This window comes from Furipterus horrens, unplaced genomic scaffold (genome assembly GCF_987537825.1).
Source record: "Furipterus horrens unplaced genomic scaffold, mFurHor1.1.pri manual_scaffold_17, whole genome shotgun sequence".
Lineage (NCBI taxonomy): Eukaryota > Metazoa > Chordata > Mammalia > Chiroptera > Furipteridae > Furipterus > Furipterus horrens.
The window spans coordinates 8,486,875-8,500,823 of NW_028327187.1; the positions used below are offsets into that span (position 1 = coordinate 8,486,875).

The 13,949-nt window shown below is 40.4% G+C and overlaps 1 pseudogene; it reads right to left on the reverse strand.

Moving 5' to 3' along the window:
* Positions 1 to 257: 257 nt before the first annotated feature.
* On the reverse strand, positions 258 to 1,154 carry LOC149990455 (RNA-binding protein Raly pseudogene; annotated as a pseudogene).
* Between the last annotated feature and the right edge of the window lie 12,795 nt (positions 1,155 to 13,949).

Consider the following 13,949-nt stretch of genomic DNA (forward strand, 5'->3'; position numbering starts at 1 on the left):
AGGACACTGCTCAATCAACTGAGCCATGCCAGTCAGGGCTTGTTCTTCTTTTTCTAATACTTTCAGGCAAAGAATTGGGGAGGGGAGGCCAGTAACTCCACCTGCAGATGTGGCACTGGCTGAAATGCATGGGGGATGAGGTGCCTGCTGCCAATCTGGGACCCACTGGGTTGGCATCCAGGGCTGGGTGCCCACTTTGAGGTCTGGTACAATGCATGCCCTTCTTCTGCCGGTGGCCATCACTCCTGTCAGGCTGCTCATTGCAAGGCCCCATCCTCCGCCTCTGTGTCCTGGCTGTGTTCCAGCTCTTCCTCACTGTCTGTCAGCAGTCCCTCCTCATCGCCCTCATCTCCAGCCTGTACTTCTGTCTGGGGCGTGCCTGCCTTGGAAGTTGTGTTCTCTTGTGGGGGTGGTGGCCAGCTGCTGCTACCACTACTGCCACTGCCACTGCCACTTCCATTGCTGCTGCCGCTGCTGCTGCCACCACCACTGCCACTGTTGCCTTTCCTCTTGCTACTTCTCAGCAATCTGTTCCAAGCGGCCCAGCAGGGCATCAATGTTGGACTTAATCTGTGTCAACTCTGTCCTAATGGTCTGCAGCTCACTGCTCTTTAACTTGATCTTGGCTGAGCTGATGGTGATAGCTGTGAAGTGGGCACAGAGCTTGACAGGAATGGTGGTTTTGACATGCCAGACTAAAGGGTCTGTGACCTGGGGTCTATTCACAGGGACAGCCCTGGGCACAGGCACTGTTGACAGGCAGCCCCAATAGTCAAAGAGCCTATAGTAGAAATCATCCTGGTAGTAATCATAGTCAAAGGTGTAGCCACTGAAAATAGCAGATGCTACTCCCTTTAACCCCTTGAGTCTGTTGGGCTTGGGCTCACCAGACATGTTGATGTCTAGGGTCTGCCCAACCAGCACCTGCCCATTTTCTCCCAGCACACTTGCCGGGGCATGGCGCTCATTGATATACTGAACAAAGACATAGCCCTTATGCACAGAACAGCCACATGGCCATACTTAGAGAAGATGGTCTCCACATCTGACTTCTTCACTATAGCTGTGTTGAGGTTTCCAGTGAAGACTCAAGAGTTGATGGACTTGGGGTCATTATTGTTGGTTATGTTGTTTGTCTGGATCTTCAAGGACATGGTGGCCACCAAGCTTGAGCTCAGTCAGTGGTTTCCTCTTTAGGGTTACAGGGTCAGCCACCAGCTGCCTCTGAGAATAGGTATCACCTAGATTGCAGGTTCAATCTATGGTTGGGGTGCTACTGGAGAAAACTGATCAAAGTTTCTCTCTCACATAGATGTTCCTCTTTCTTACTCTCTCTCTCTCTTTCTCTCTCTCTCTCTCTCTCCGTATTCCTTTCTCTCACCATGCCAAGAGGTCTAGAAGAAGCTGTGTGGCACACTGAAGAAGGTGGTGCCTCTGCACTCACGGTGAAAGGGAGGAGGACCTCTCCTTTGATTTAAATGATAGCCTTGCTATGTAGAACAATCTTGGTTGTAGGTCTTTGGCGTTTATCACTTTGAATATTTTGTGCCATTTCCTTCTGGAGTGCAATGTATCAGTTGAGAAATCAGCCAACAGTCTTATGGAACCTCCTTTGTATGTAACTAATTGCTTTCTGTAGCTACATTTAAGATTGTTTGTCTTAACCTTTGGCATTTCAATTATAATGTGTCTTGATGTGGATATCTTTAAGTTCATCTTGTTTGGCACTCTGTGCTATCTGGACTTGTATGTGCATTTTCTTGGCCAGGTTAGGAAAGTTTTCAATCATCATTTTAAAAAATAGGTTTTTAATTCTTTGTTCTCTCTGTTCTCCTCTGGTAACCCTATGATGCAAATGTTGGTATGCTTAATATTGATACAGAGGTATCTTAAAATAATTTTCATTTTTATCTTATCTTTATCCTCACTCAAGAACATGCTCACTGATTTTAAGGAGAGGGAAAATGAGGGAAAGAGAGAGAGAAACATTAATGTGAGAGAAAAACATCACTCGGTTGCCTCTCACATGTGCCTCAGCCAGAGACTGAACCCACAACCTAAACATGTGCCCCAACTGTAAACAGAACCCATTACCTTTCAGCCTATGGGATGACACTCCAACCAACTGAGCCACACTGGTCATGGTTGATCCTCATTTTTTAAAAAATTCTTTTTTTCTTTTTTCTGTTAATGAGTGGATGTTTTAAGCTACTTTGTTTTCCAAATCTCTGATTTGATTCTCTGCTTTGTCTAATCTGCTGTTGATTCCCTCTAATGCATCTTTTTATTTCTGTTATTGTAGTCTTCATTAATGTCTTTTTATGTGTTCTAGCTCCATTTTTGTTTTCTTTCTCTTTCTTGAAGTTCTCACTGAGATAATCTATTCTTTCCCTAAGTTTATGGATCATCCTTATAATAAGTGATTTGAACTCTTTATCTTGTAGACTGCATGTCTCCATTTCTTTTAGGTTTTTTTATTTTTGAGTTTTGTCATGTTTTCCCATTTGGGACATGCTTCCCTGTCTCCTCATTTTGGCTGACTCCCTGTCTTTGTTTCTAAGTACAATGGTACTTTGGTACTCATTGTTAATTTGTTCCAGAACTTGTGATGAGTGCCAAAGCTGATGAGTACCAAATGCGAAGGGTGATGAAGCATTTTTTTCTTGCAGGGTGGCATTGGGACTCATACAAGTTCTAGTAAGTAAGTGCAATGAGTCCCAAGAAAGTGCCAAGTGCTAAAACAGGTTTTTTTTTTCTCATCAAAAATGCAATGAATACAGAGTTTGACAAGTTCAGAAGCCGAGTACTGAGGCATGATTGTATTAGGCAAGTATGTTTCATGTCCTGGTCTTGGCAGAGTGGCATTATATAGTAGATGTCCTGTGGTGTCCAGATATACAATCTCTCTGCTCACATGAGCCAGGTGTTCCAGGGATGTCTCTCATGTGGGTTGTGTGTGCATTCTTATGTAGTTGAGTTTTGATTGCTGTTGGCACATTAGGCTGCCTGGCTGTGGGGGCTGTCTATGACTACAGAAGATGAGCTGGACTGTGGGAACTGACCCCACAGAGTTCAAACCAAGTTTGCTTTTCGAGTGTGTCATTTGTGAAGCTTGTTAAAGTGGTGTTCTGGTGTGTTCTGAAGCTAGTCACCAGGTGTGTTGGATCTGGATCATCTTGGGTGGGGCTTGGTATAGGTCAAGTTCAGCCACTGTTTGTGCCTGACTTGGGGACATCTGGTAGGAGCCACAGAGTGATCTGTGGTTTATTGTCACTCATGCTGGGCTTGGGAGCTCTTGGGAGAGGCTATTCTGTGAACCAAGGTTGGATGACACTAGCATTTTGTTTGGGACACTTTGTTGGACATCACAATGTGAGCTGAGGCCAGCTGTTGCTGGTGTCAGGTTTGTGGCTTAACTGAGGAAATGTTCTGAGCCAAGACTGGCTGCTGATTATGACAGGCTTGGGGCTACCTCTGAGGGGAGTTAGAATGCAAGTTGAGACAAATTGCTAGTTGTGCCCTGCTTAGGGTAGCTTAGAAAGTGGTGCATGATCCATTGTGGTCAGTTGCTGCTTGTTTGGGGTTTCTGAACATTTGAGGAATTTTAAGAAAGTCTGCAGTGTGAGCCAAAGCAGGCTGCTTGTGTGGAGGAGACACTGGAAGAAGTTTGGCCAAACGAGTGAATTGAGTCAGGCTGGGTCTTAGGGAATCACCAGGCAGGGAAAAATGGTGTGAGCTAAGTTAATGGGAAGCTTAGATTTGTGGCCACTTGCACCAGGCCAGCTGGTGGGATTAAGGTTCAACAAAAGAAGAATGGAACCTGCCAGGACTTCTACCCTGGGAGACAGTTGTCCTTACCCATGCCTCCCTTGCTCTCGCCATGAAGCCAGTCAACTTAGTTCCTCCTCATATACCCCTGGCTCTTTCAAAGCTGCTGCATCTGTGCTGAAGCCCATAGCAAGTTAGTTTGTGAGTAAGTTTGTGCTTGGGCCCTTTATGAACTATAGCACCTAAATCTCCAGCAGGCCTCTGGCTAACTCAGATACAATCCCCATTGTTTTTCACAGCTGAATGTTATGGGGACTTCTCCTTCCAGCACTGGAATCTGGGATGGGGTGAATAGGTATGGGGCTGGAATCCAGTGCTCTTTAAAGAGGAACCTCCACAGCTCAAATATCCCTCCTGATTCTTAATTACCACATCATGGGTGTGGGACCTTCCCATTCTGTGCCTCCACCTCTTCTACTAGTCTTGATGTGACTTCTTTTTTATCTCCTTAGTTACAGGACTTCTGTTCAGCTAGTCTTCAGGTGGTTCTCAATGATAGTTGTATAATTTAGTTGTAATTTTGATTTGGATGGGGGCAGTGGGGAACATAGAATTTAGCTACTCCACCATCTTTACTCAAAGTCCTCCTAGTAACTTTTAAATACACAATATAATATTATTAACTATACTCACCATGATGTACATTACATCCCCATGACATTTATTTTATAAGTGGAAGTTTGTATCTTTTGTCCCCCTTGACTCATTTTACCTAACCACCACTCACCACCTTTAGCAACCACTAATCTGTATTCTATATATATACATTAATTAAGGGGTTTTTCTTTCTGCTTTTGTTAATTATTTAGATTCCACATATAAGTGAGATCATATGGTATATGTCTTTCTATGTCTAACTTGTTTCACACAGAGTAATGCCTCAAGGTTAATCCATGTTGTAGCAAATGGCAAGATCTCATTCCTTTTTAAGACTGAATATTTCAACATAATATAAATAGTGATAAATACAGTGATACATAATGATAAGTATGGTAATATGAAAATGTGAGTTATAGATGTTTTCTGTATCCATTCATCCATCAATGGACGCATAGTTTGTTTTCATGATGTATTGGCTATTGTAAATAATATTGCAATGAATATGGGGGTATGTATAACTTTTTTAGAAATATTTTATTTATTTATTTTTAGAGAGAGGGAGTGAGGGAGAAAGAGAGGGGGAGAAACATTAATGTGTGCCTCTTGCATGCCCCCAACTCAGGACTTTGCCTGCAACCCAGGCATGTGCCCTGACTTGGAATCAAACTGGTGACCCTTTGGTTTGCAGGCCAGAGCTCAATCCACTGAGCCACACCAGCCAGGGCCATATAACTTTTGATTTAGTGTTTTTCTCTCTCTCTTTCTTTCTTTTTTTCTTTCCTTCCTTCCTTCCTTCCTTCCTTCCTTCCTTCCTTCCTTCCTTCCTTCCTTTCCTTCCTTCCCTTCCTTCCTTCCTTCCTTCCTTCCTTCCCTTCCTTCCTTCCTTCCTTCCTTCCTTCCTTCCTTCCTTCCTTCCTTCCTTCCTTCCTTCCTTTCCTTCCTTCCCTCCTTCCTTCCTTCCTTCCTTCCTTCCTTCCTTCCTTCCTTTCCTTCCTTCCCTTCCTTCCCTTCCTTCCTTCCCTTCCTTCCTTCCTTCCTTCCTTCCTTCCTTCCTTCCTTTCCTTCCTTCCTTCCTTCCTTCCTTCCTTCCTTCCTTCCTTCCTTCCTTCCTTCCTTCCTTCCTTCCTTCCCTCCCTCCCTCCCTCCCTCCCTCCCTCCCTCCCTTTCTTTCTTTCTTTCTTTCTTTCTTTCTTTCTTTCTTTCTTTCTTTCTTTCTTTCTTTCTTTCTTCTTTCTCTCTTTTCTTTCTTTCTAGTATAAATACCCAGAAGTGGAATTCCTGGACTTTATGGTAGTTTTATATATTTATTTATTTATTTTGAGGAACCTCGATATTATTTTCCATATTGTTGGCAAATATGTACTTTCCCAACAATGGTGTTTCCTTTTCTTTACACCTTTGCCAATACTTGTCATCTTTTTTCTATTTCACGACAGCGCTGCTAACAGGTGTAGTGATATCTCATTGTGCTTTTTTAAAATTTATTTTTTAATGTTGTTCTTTTACCCTCGTTGTGGTTTTGATTTGAAGTTTCCTGATTAAAAGTGATATTAAGCACTTTTTAATGTATCTGTTGGCCATTTGTATGACTTCTTTGGAAATGTCTATTCATGTTTATTGCCCCTTTTAAAATCAGATTGTTTAAAAAAAATTTTTTTTTACTACTGAGTCTTATGGATTCTTTTTATAGTTTACATATTAACTACTTATTAAATATATAAGTTGGAAATATTTTCTCCCATTCAGTAAGTTGCCTTTATATTTTTGCTGATGGTTTCCTTGCTGTGTACATTTTTTTGTAGTGTGATGTAGTTGCATTTGTTTAGTTTTGCTTTGGGTGTCAGATCCAAAAACTCTCTGCCATGACTGATGCCAGGGAACTTATCACCTATGTGTTCTTATGAAATATTTATGGTTTCAGGCCTTACATTGAAACCTTTAATCTATTTTAATTTAATTTTTATGTGTGGTATAAGAGAGTGTTCTAGTTTTTTTTTTCCATGTGGCTGTCCAGTTTTTCTAACTATTTATTCAAGAGACTTTCCTTTCCCTATTGTATATTATTTGCTGCTTTGTCATAAATTAATTGACCATATATTCATGGGTATATTTCTGGGCCCTCTATGATCTTACATTGATCTATGTATCTCTTTTTTATGCCAGTACCATACCATTTTTATTACTAAAGCTTTGTGATCTAATTTGAAATCTGGACATATAATGCTTCCAGCTCTGTTCTTTCTCAAGGTTGCTTTAGCTACTTGAAGTCTTTTGTGGTTCCATACAGATTTTTAAATTATTTGTTCTATTACCATGAAAAATGTCATTGAAATTTTGATAGAGTTTGCATTGTATCTTTATAGGTTTTGGACTTATTACCCCAGCCTTTCCACACATTATTTTGCTATTTAATCTTACTCAAAGTCTCTCTTCTGCAAAGTGAGTGCTTAATAATGTGGCTTAACTGACTTAATTCAGATGAAGTAGGGAGAGTTTTTATGCCCATCACAACTAAGATTAGTTCATCAAGTTCATTTATTGATTACAGAATGAATCTTAACTGAGGACACTGATAATGACACTGATAATAAAGGACACTGTAGCTGTTTACGGACTCTCTGGAGCCTGGGTGTGTGTGTGTGGAGTCAGTGAAACTCTTGAGTTGTGTCAGGCTAAGAGTTATGTAAGATTGAAGACATAACCTAGAATAATGGTACTAGCAATAATATTCAAAGAACTTACATTTGCACAGCACTTTACAATTTTCAAAGCATTTTTCATAGCCACTTATTCTCAGAACAACCTGTACAACAAGAAAGGTACACTATGATTCAACTGAACACTGGATATGAACACTTCTTCATCGATACTCACTCAGATTATTAGCCCCACCATAAATTATTGGGATCAAATTCTTTCTTATGTGTAAGACCTGATCCAGAATCCAAAAATGAGCACTGGTAGAGTGGAAAGAACTTGGGCTTTTGTATCCGTAACCAAGCTTATATTTGGATTCTGGGACTTAAAAGCTGTGTGCTCTTAGAGCAAATTATTTAACTCACCTCAGTTTTCTTATCAGTAAAGTGGAAATGAGTTTCTAATTTGAAGGAGGTTTAATGAGGTATTATCTACTTTTCATTGAATTCTTACTCATGTCAGACAGGTGTAAATTGTTCCACATATATTACATAATTTTTCTTAATAATACTTATCACTACCTGATGTCGTCGTCGGCAGCCGTCCGTCTCGAGAGACGATGGTGTAGCTTCTTAAGAGTCTATCTGCACTGCCAAGAATGGCTGTGCAGTCCAACTCGGGAGTGACACGGTATCTGTCTCCTCCCGTGTTGAATCGACATCTTGCGATGACGCTGGAGTGTCCTCTCCAGTGAAGCTGAAGCTACAGAGCCTGGGCAGGGTGATATGGAGGGTCTGCTGTTGCCCATGCAGCAGACCCCCCCTCTCTTCGCAGCTGAAGGGTCCAAGGGAAAGACGAAGTCAATACAGCTTGGCTTCAGGTGCGCCGCAGGAGTTGTCGGTGTTGACTACAACGTCAAACCGCCTTAGGGACTCCGGCTCCGGATTTTCTGTCGGGGTTTACTCCCCTAGCCTTTCCCCTGAAGAGGTATGCCGCAAGGCAGCGGAGGTTTTTTGGAGTCAGAGTTTTCCTTCTCTGATGTGCCCTGACTGGAAGATCGAACCAGCGACACTTAGCTCGCAGGCCAACGCTCAATCCACTGAGCCAAACCAGCCAGGGATATTACCTGATGTAATATTATATATATATATATATATATATATATATATATATATATATATATATATATATTTATTCTGTTTGCCTTTCCTCACTCTGTGAACAGGAACATGGACCTCAACCATCTTGTTTAATAAATTGTCAATTAAATTGAATACCCACAACTATGAGGTATTATTACCATTTTAAAGTTGAAAAAATATATAGATTCAGAGTAAAATATGCTTATCCCAAATCATACAACTGGTAAGTGTTAGTGGTGAGATTCAAACTTAAATCTGCATGACTCATAAGCAATACATTTGACCTCTACACCCTGTGGCCCTGCCAGCTGGTGTTGATGTTGACCAGAAATTTCCCTGCGTAAAACCTGTTCTACATATCTACCATCAAATGTCATTGGAATTCTGGGCATGTCTTGTTAGTAACAAAATTTTCTTGTTCTTTTCTCCTTCTACCCCCTATCTTCATGTGTATTTTTTACTCTTTTCCCCTGTAAAATATTACTATAGTCAGAAGGTACCTGCTCACACAAATGGTGAAGCTTTGAGGGTTGTGGTGGGACATAATTTTAGTAGAAATAGTATGAAATAGATATCATTCAAATTTTGATTTGGGCACCTAGAATTTAAATTTATTCTATTTGGTGGGAACTTTTAACTAGTTTCCCCATGACTTGGAGTATCACTGGTGTATTTCACTTTAGTGATGTGAGACCTGACTAAATTATGAATGACAAAGGGTAAGCCTGGAAGGAGGGAAGAACAGGATTGATGACACATTGGTATGTTCTTCTCAGTACTTAGGAGCCCTGAATCATCAGGAAGTATAATAAAAGGAAGTTTTCATTGGTTCACTTGTTTTCCTGACACTTTCTAACAACAGAACTTACTTACATCTTGGAAATCAGAAGAAAATATAATTGAGTTGGTTTTAGCAGTCTACGGGCATTTTACTGGAATCTAAAGTCCTCACCATATCCAATAAATATTGTCACTATGCATACTTACAGAGGACTTCTGGAGACACAGAGCATCGAGGGTAATGGTAGGTCTCCAATTTCAAGGATAATGGAAAGGGAGACAAGGTAATAGAGCTTGATCTTGGATGCAACAGTTCACCCATTACTCTTATACTTTGCTTAAGGGAAGGCAATGCTGGAAGTAGGGATGGCTTTAGGCTTTTTGGTGAATGATAGCCTAACCTGACTTGAAAGAATTAAGTGCAGGTCCTTGAAATACTGAATCGAGAGAGGAACCTTTGGTCTCTATAGAATGGTTCAAAAGATACTGGCAAGTTATCCTAAAGCTACTCCCAAGACACCAGCCACTGTGCCTAAAATTCATACCATTAGTCCTAACAACATACCTCCACAAAGCCCCTGTTATAAGCTCCAAATAGAAGGAGCACTGTTTAGAATAATTATGAGGGATATATCTGGGAGGAAATGATCAGAGTATGTCAGCTGGTCATTAAGGGACAGGGGCTAGATTTTGGATAACATGAGGATTTCAGGAGAACTTGCTTCTCAGGGTAGAAATGCTTTACATTTCCTGCTGTTGGTGTGTATGTGGGTAGATTTTCACACCTGGAGGCTCAGGGAGACAGACTAGCTCCATGTAAGAAATAATTTTCAAGTTAGCATGGCCGATTAAAGAAGGCTACAGCCTTTGATACTCTTTCCACTGAGAGATGGATTCTACGTATTTTTTCTAAAACCTTGGTAGGCTCTATGATTTGACCAATAGATTATGGTGAAAATTATCCTGTGCTAGTTTCAGGGTCTAGGTCCTAACGGACAAGCGGCTTCCAATTCCTACCCTTACAATACTCTCTAGCGACCCTTTCTAATTCCTGTCCTTTGATCACTCCAGAAACTGAGCAGTCATGTAAGAAGTCTGAGTAGCCCCAAAACACTATGCTGAAAAAAGGCCACATACAGGCACTCTAGCTTGTAGTTCCAGCTGAATTTAGCCTTGATCTATCATTGAACCAAACATATGACAGAAACCATCTTGGATCTTTCAGTCCAGCCCATTTCACAGCTGAATACTATCAAGTGGCCTCAATCAATATGAAGTGGAGGCAAAGAATTACTCATTTGAGTCCTGCCTAATTTTCTAACAAACAAAACGATATGGTATAATAAAATAGTTGTGTTTTAAAGCCACTAAGTTTTGGGGAGTACTTTGGTTGGTAGTAATAAATAAATGTAACAGTTAGATATATGCAAGTATAAATTGGGCTGCCTCTGGTACCAGAAGGTGATTATCCTTCTGTATCTAGAAAGATGTAGTCATGATTGGGATAGCAACTAGAGAATGATTTAGAAGGGCTCTTAGTAACAGAAAGAAAACACTTTTGAACTAGGTTATTAGTTTCTAAACATGACTGCTCCTCAGAATCTTCTGAATGCTTGTTCAGAACCCAGATTCTTATCTCCCAGTCAAAGTTCTTCAGAGAAACAGAACCAAATAGGATGTGTGTATATAGAGAGAAAGATCAGTTTTAGGAATTGGCTCGCATGATTGTGTAAGCTTGATGAATTCAAAATCTGATGTGAGAGCCTGCGAGCCAAGTGTCGCTGGTTCGATTCCCAGTCAGGGCACATGGGTAGGTTGCACGTCAGGTCCCCAGTTGCGGGCGCGAGTGAGAGGCAACCACACAGTGATGTTTCTCTCCCTCTATTTCTCCTTTCCCCTCTCTCTACAAATAAGTAAATAAATAAACAAACAAATAAATAAAATAAATAAATAAATAAATAGATAGATAAAAAATCTGATGTGAGAGACCTGCAGGCTTAGAGACGCAGGAAAGAATTTCAGTTGGAATGTGAAGGCAGTCTGCTGGAAAATTTCTTCTTGTTTGGGGGAGGTCAGCCTTTTGATATACTCTGGCATTCAACTGATTGGATGTGACCCATCCACATTATGGAGGTCAATCTGCTTTATTCAAACCTCACTAGTTTAAATTTCACCTGGAAACACATTCACAGGAACATCCACAATAATAGTTGACCAGATGTCTAGGCTCCTTAGCTCAGCAAACATTGACATATAAAATGAAGAATAAATTATTGACTCCCACTACCTCCTAAATTCCAAATTCCTATTATATAGGCCTGAATTAGGCCTCAGAAAGATGTTCAGATAGGCTTGACACCCACTGCACAAGATTAACTATCTGATTTCGAGTCTGTGTATATATAAGAACTTGATTCTGAAGTAATTTTATTCAATTTCTTCACACAAACACCCCTACAAGGCTGAGCTTGTCACTAGACTGGTACAGCAAAATGTTGATCCACACCCAGCCCTGAAGAAAATTCTCCAACTGTCACCAGTAGCTCGGCCCTTGTGTGTTCATTCTGTAAGGCCAACATTTCAGATAGACATCTAGACCTACCACTTATTTCTCTGGCCTGTATCACAGACCTAAGACAATAGCGGAGGTATCTGAGATCTTTACTGTGAAAAAATAAGTTATTATTACATAAAAGACTACTACTTTTTATCCCTCAGAGGATGATAAATACATTGTCTTCATCCAAGGAGACGTGCAGTGTTCTTTTGTTAACCCAGGCCACGGTCCATGTAATTAGACTTCTACCCTGAGTGCCAGTTAACTTTTTTCTCATTGCTGAGCCTTGCTATTTGAGCAATTGAAGAGCATAATAATAACAACAACAATAATAATAATGATGGCAATAATAATTGCTAAAACTTGGTATGCATTTACTATGTGGTGAGCAGTCTTCTAAATGCTTTAGAATTTACTTCATACATATAGCAGCTCTATGAGATATGTACTCTTATTATAATTTCCATTTTTAACTTTAGAAAACTGAAGGACCAGGAAGTGAAGTAGTGTTCCATAGTTACAAAGCTAGTAAATGGAAAAAATGGGATTTGAATGCAGGCAACTAGGCTCCCTAACGTTATTTTATTATGTTAAGCCTTTTCTGGTTTCAGAGACCCACTTATCCTGAAGGCAGATCTCCATAAGGAATCAATGAAGTTCTGTGTGTTTTCACCAGCTTTACCCTACCAGCTTCCATCCCCAGGCAAAACCTCCAGACCTTGGGGACTCCCAGCTACTCCTGGATAAATTGCTTAGGTTCCTCTACTTACTAGGTCCACTAAAAAGAATTAGAAAAGTCTCTGTTCAGATCCTCTGCCCATTTTTAGATATTAGCCCCTTCTGGGAGGGGTCATTTGCAAATATCTTCCCCCATTTGGTTGGCTGATGGTTTCTTTTGCTGTGCAGTCTTTTTAATGCAATCTTGTTTATTTATTTTTGCTTACTTCCCTTACCTTTGGGGTCAAGTTCACAAAACTTTCTCTGAAGTCAAGGTCAAGTTTAATATCTATGTTTTCTTCTATGTATTTTATTGTTTCAGATCTTATATTCAAGTGTTTGATACATTTTGATTTCATTTTTGTGTATGGTGTCAGATAGCATTTTAATTTCATTCTTTCACATGTGGCTTTTCATTTTTTCAAACACTATTTATTGAAGAGGCCGCCTTTTATCCAGTGTACATTTTCGGCTCCTTTGTTGAAAATTAGTTGCCGAAATACTTGTGGGTTCATTTCTGGCCTCTCAGTTTTGTTCCATTTGTCTCTGTGCCTATTTTTCTGCCAGTACCATACTGTTGTGATTAATGTAGCTTTTTATTACAATTTGAAGTCAGGGAGTGTGATACCTCTGGTTTTATTCCTTTTTTTTTTTTCAGGTTTGCTTTGACTATGAAGGGTTTTTTGAGGTTCCATACAAATTTGATGGGTTTTTTTTTTTTGTTCTATTTCTTTGAAAGATGCCATTGAAATTTTGATGGAGATTGCATTAAATTTTTTTATTGCTTTAGGTGATATGGCCACTATAACTATGTCAATTTTTAATATCCATAAACAGACACTTTTCCCTCTGCTGCAGCCCAGAATGAGTGCCCCCCAAAAAAGGTTTTGTGCACTGACCTTTTGAGGGAATGCCTGGATTTCTAGTAGACTCCCATCTCACCCTGGTGGATGGAATTCCAGTTAATTTTCACAGCCAGATGTCATGTGGGCTCCTCTTCCTAGCACTGGTGATCTAGGCTGGGGAGTTTGGGGTGGGGTTGAAACTCCTCCCATTGCAGCTGAGGTATCTCTCCTGATTCAGTTGCCAAATGTGGGTGTGGAGCCAGCCCTTTCTGTGCCTCTGCCCTTACTATCAGTCTCAGCCTGACTTCTATAAATCCTTGGTTATAAGACTTAAACTCAGGTAATCTTCTGTTGGTGATTCAGATTGATTTTCTATAATATAGTTGTAATTCTGACTTTGTCCTGGGAGGAGGTGAGTGTAACTTCCACTTACTCTGCTGCCAGCTTGGAGCCTCCCACTTTTGCACTTTTTATAAATGAAGTCAGTGGTGTGACACACACTGAGAGGTCTGCTCTCAGAAATGTCAAAGCATGGAACACTTCAACTTGCAACCAGCTGTCGTCTGGCTTCTCCTAAGAGGAAGTCAAAAAGTAGCATGCTTCAAACAAGCCTTTGAGGAAGGCCAATATGTGTAAGATCAGGTTGGGGGGGAGGGGGTGGTGGTGAGGAGAACGTCAAACGCTATTGCGGTTAGTTTCCATGTTAACGAACACTTAGACCTGTTTGTGCTTTACTTCAGGGCTATGATAAAGCAATATATTTTATATTTACTTTAAAAAATTTAATTCTTTTCCCTGAGTGTTAAAAATTCATTTTCATTGTGGAAAATTTTATAAAGTAGT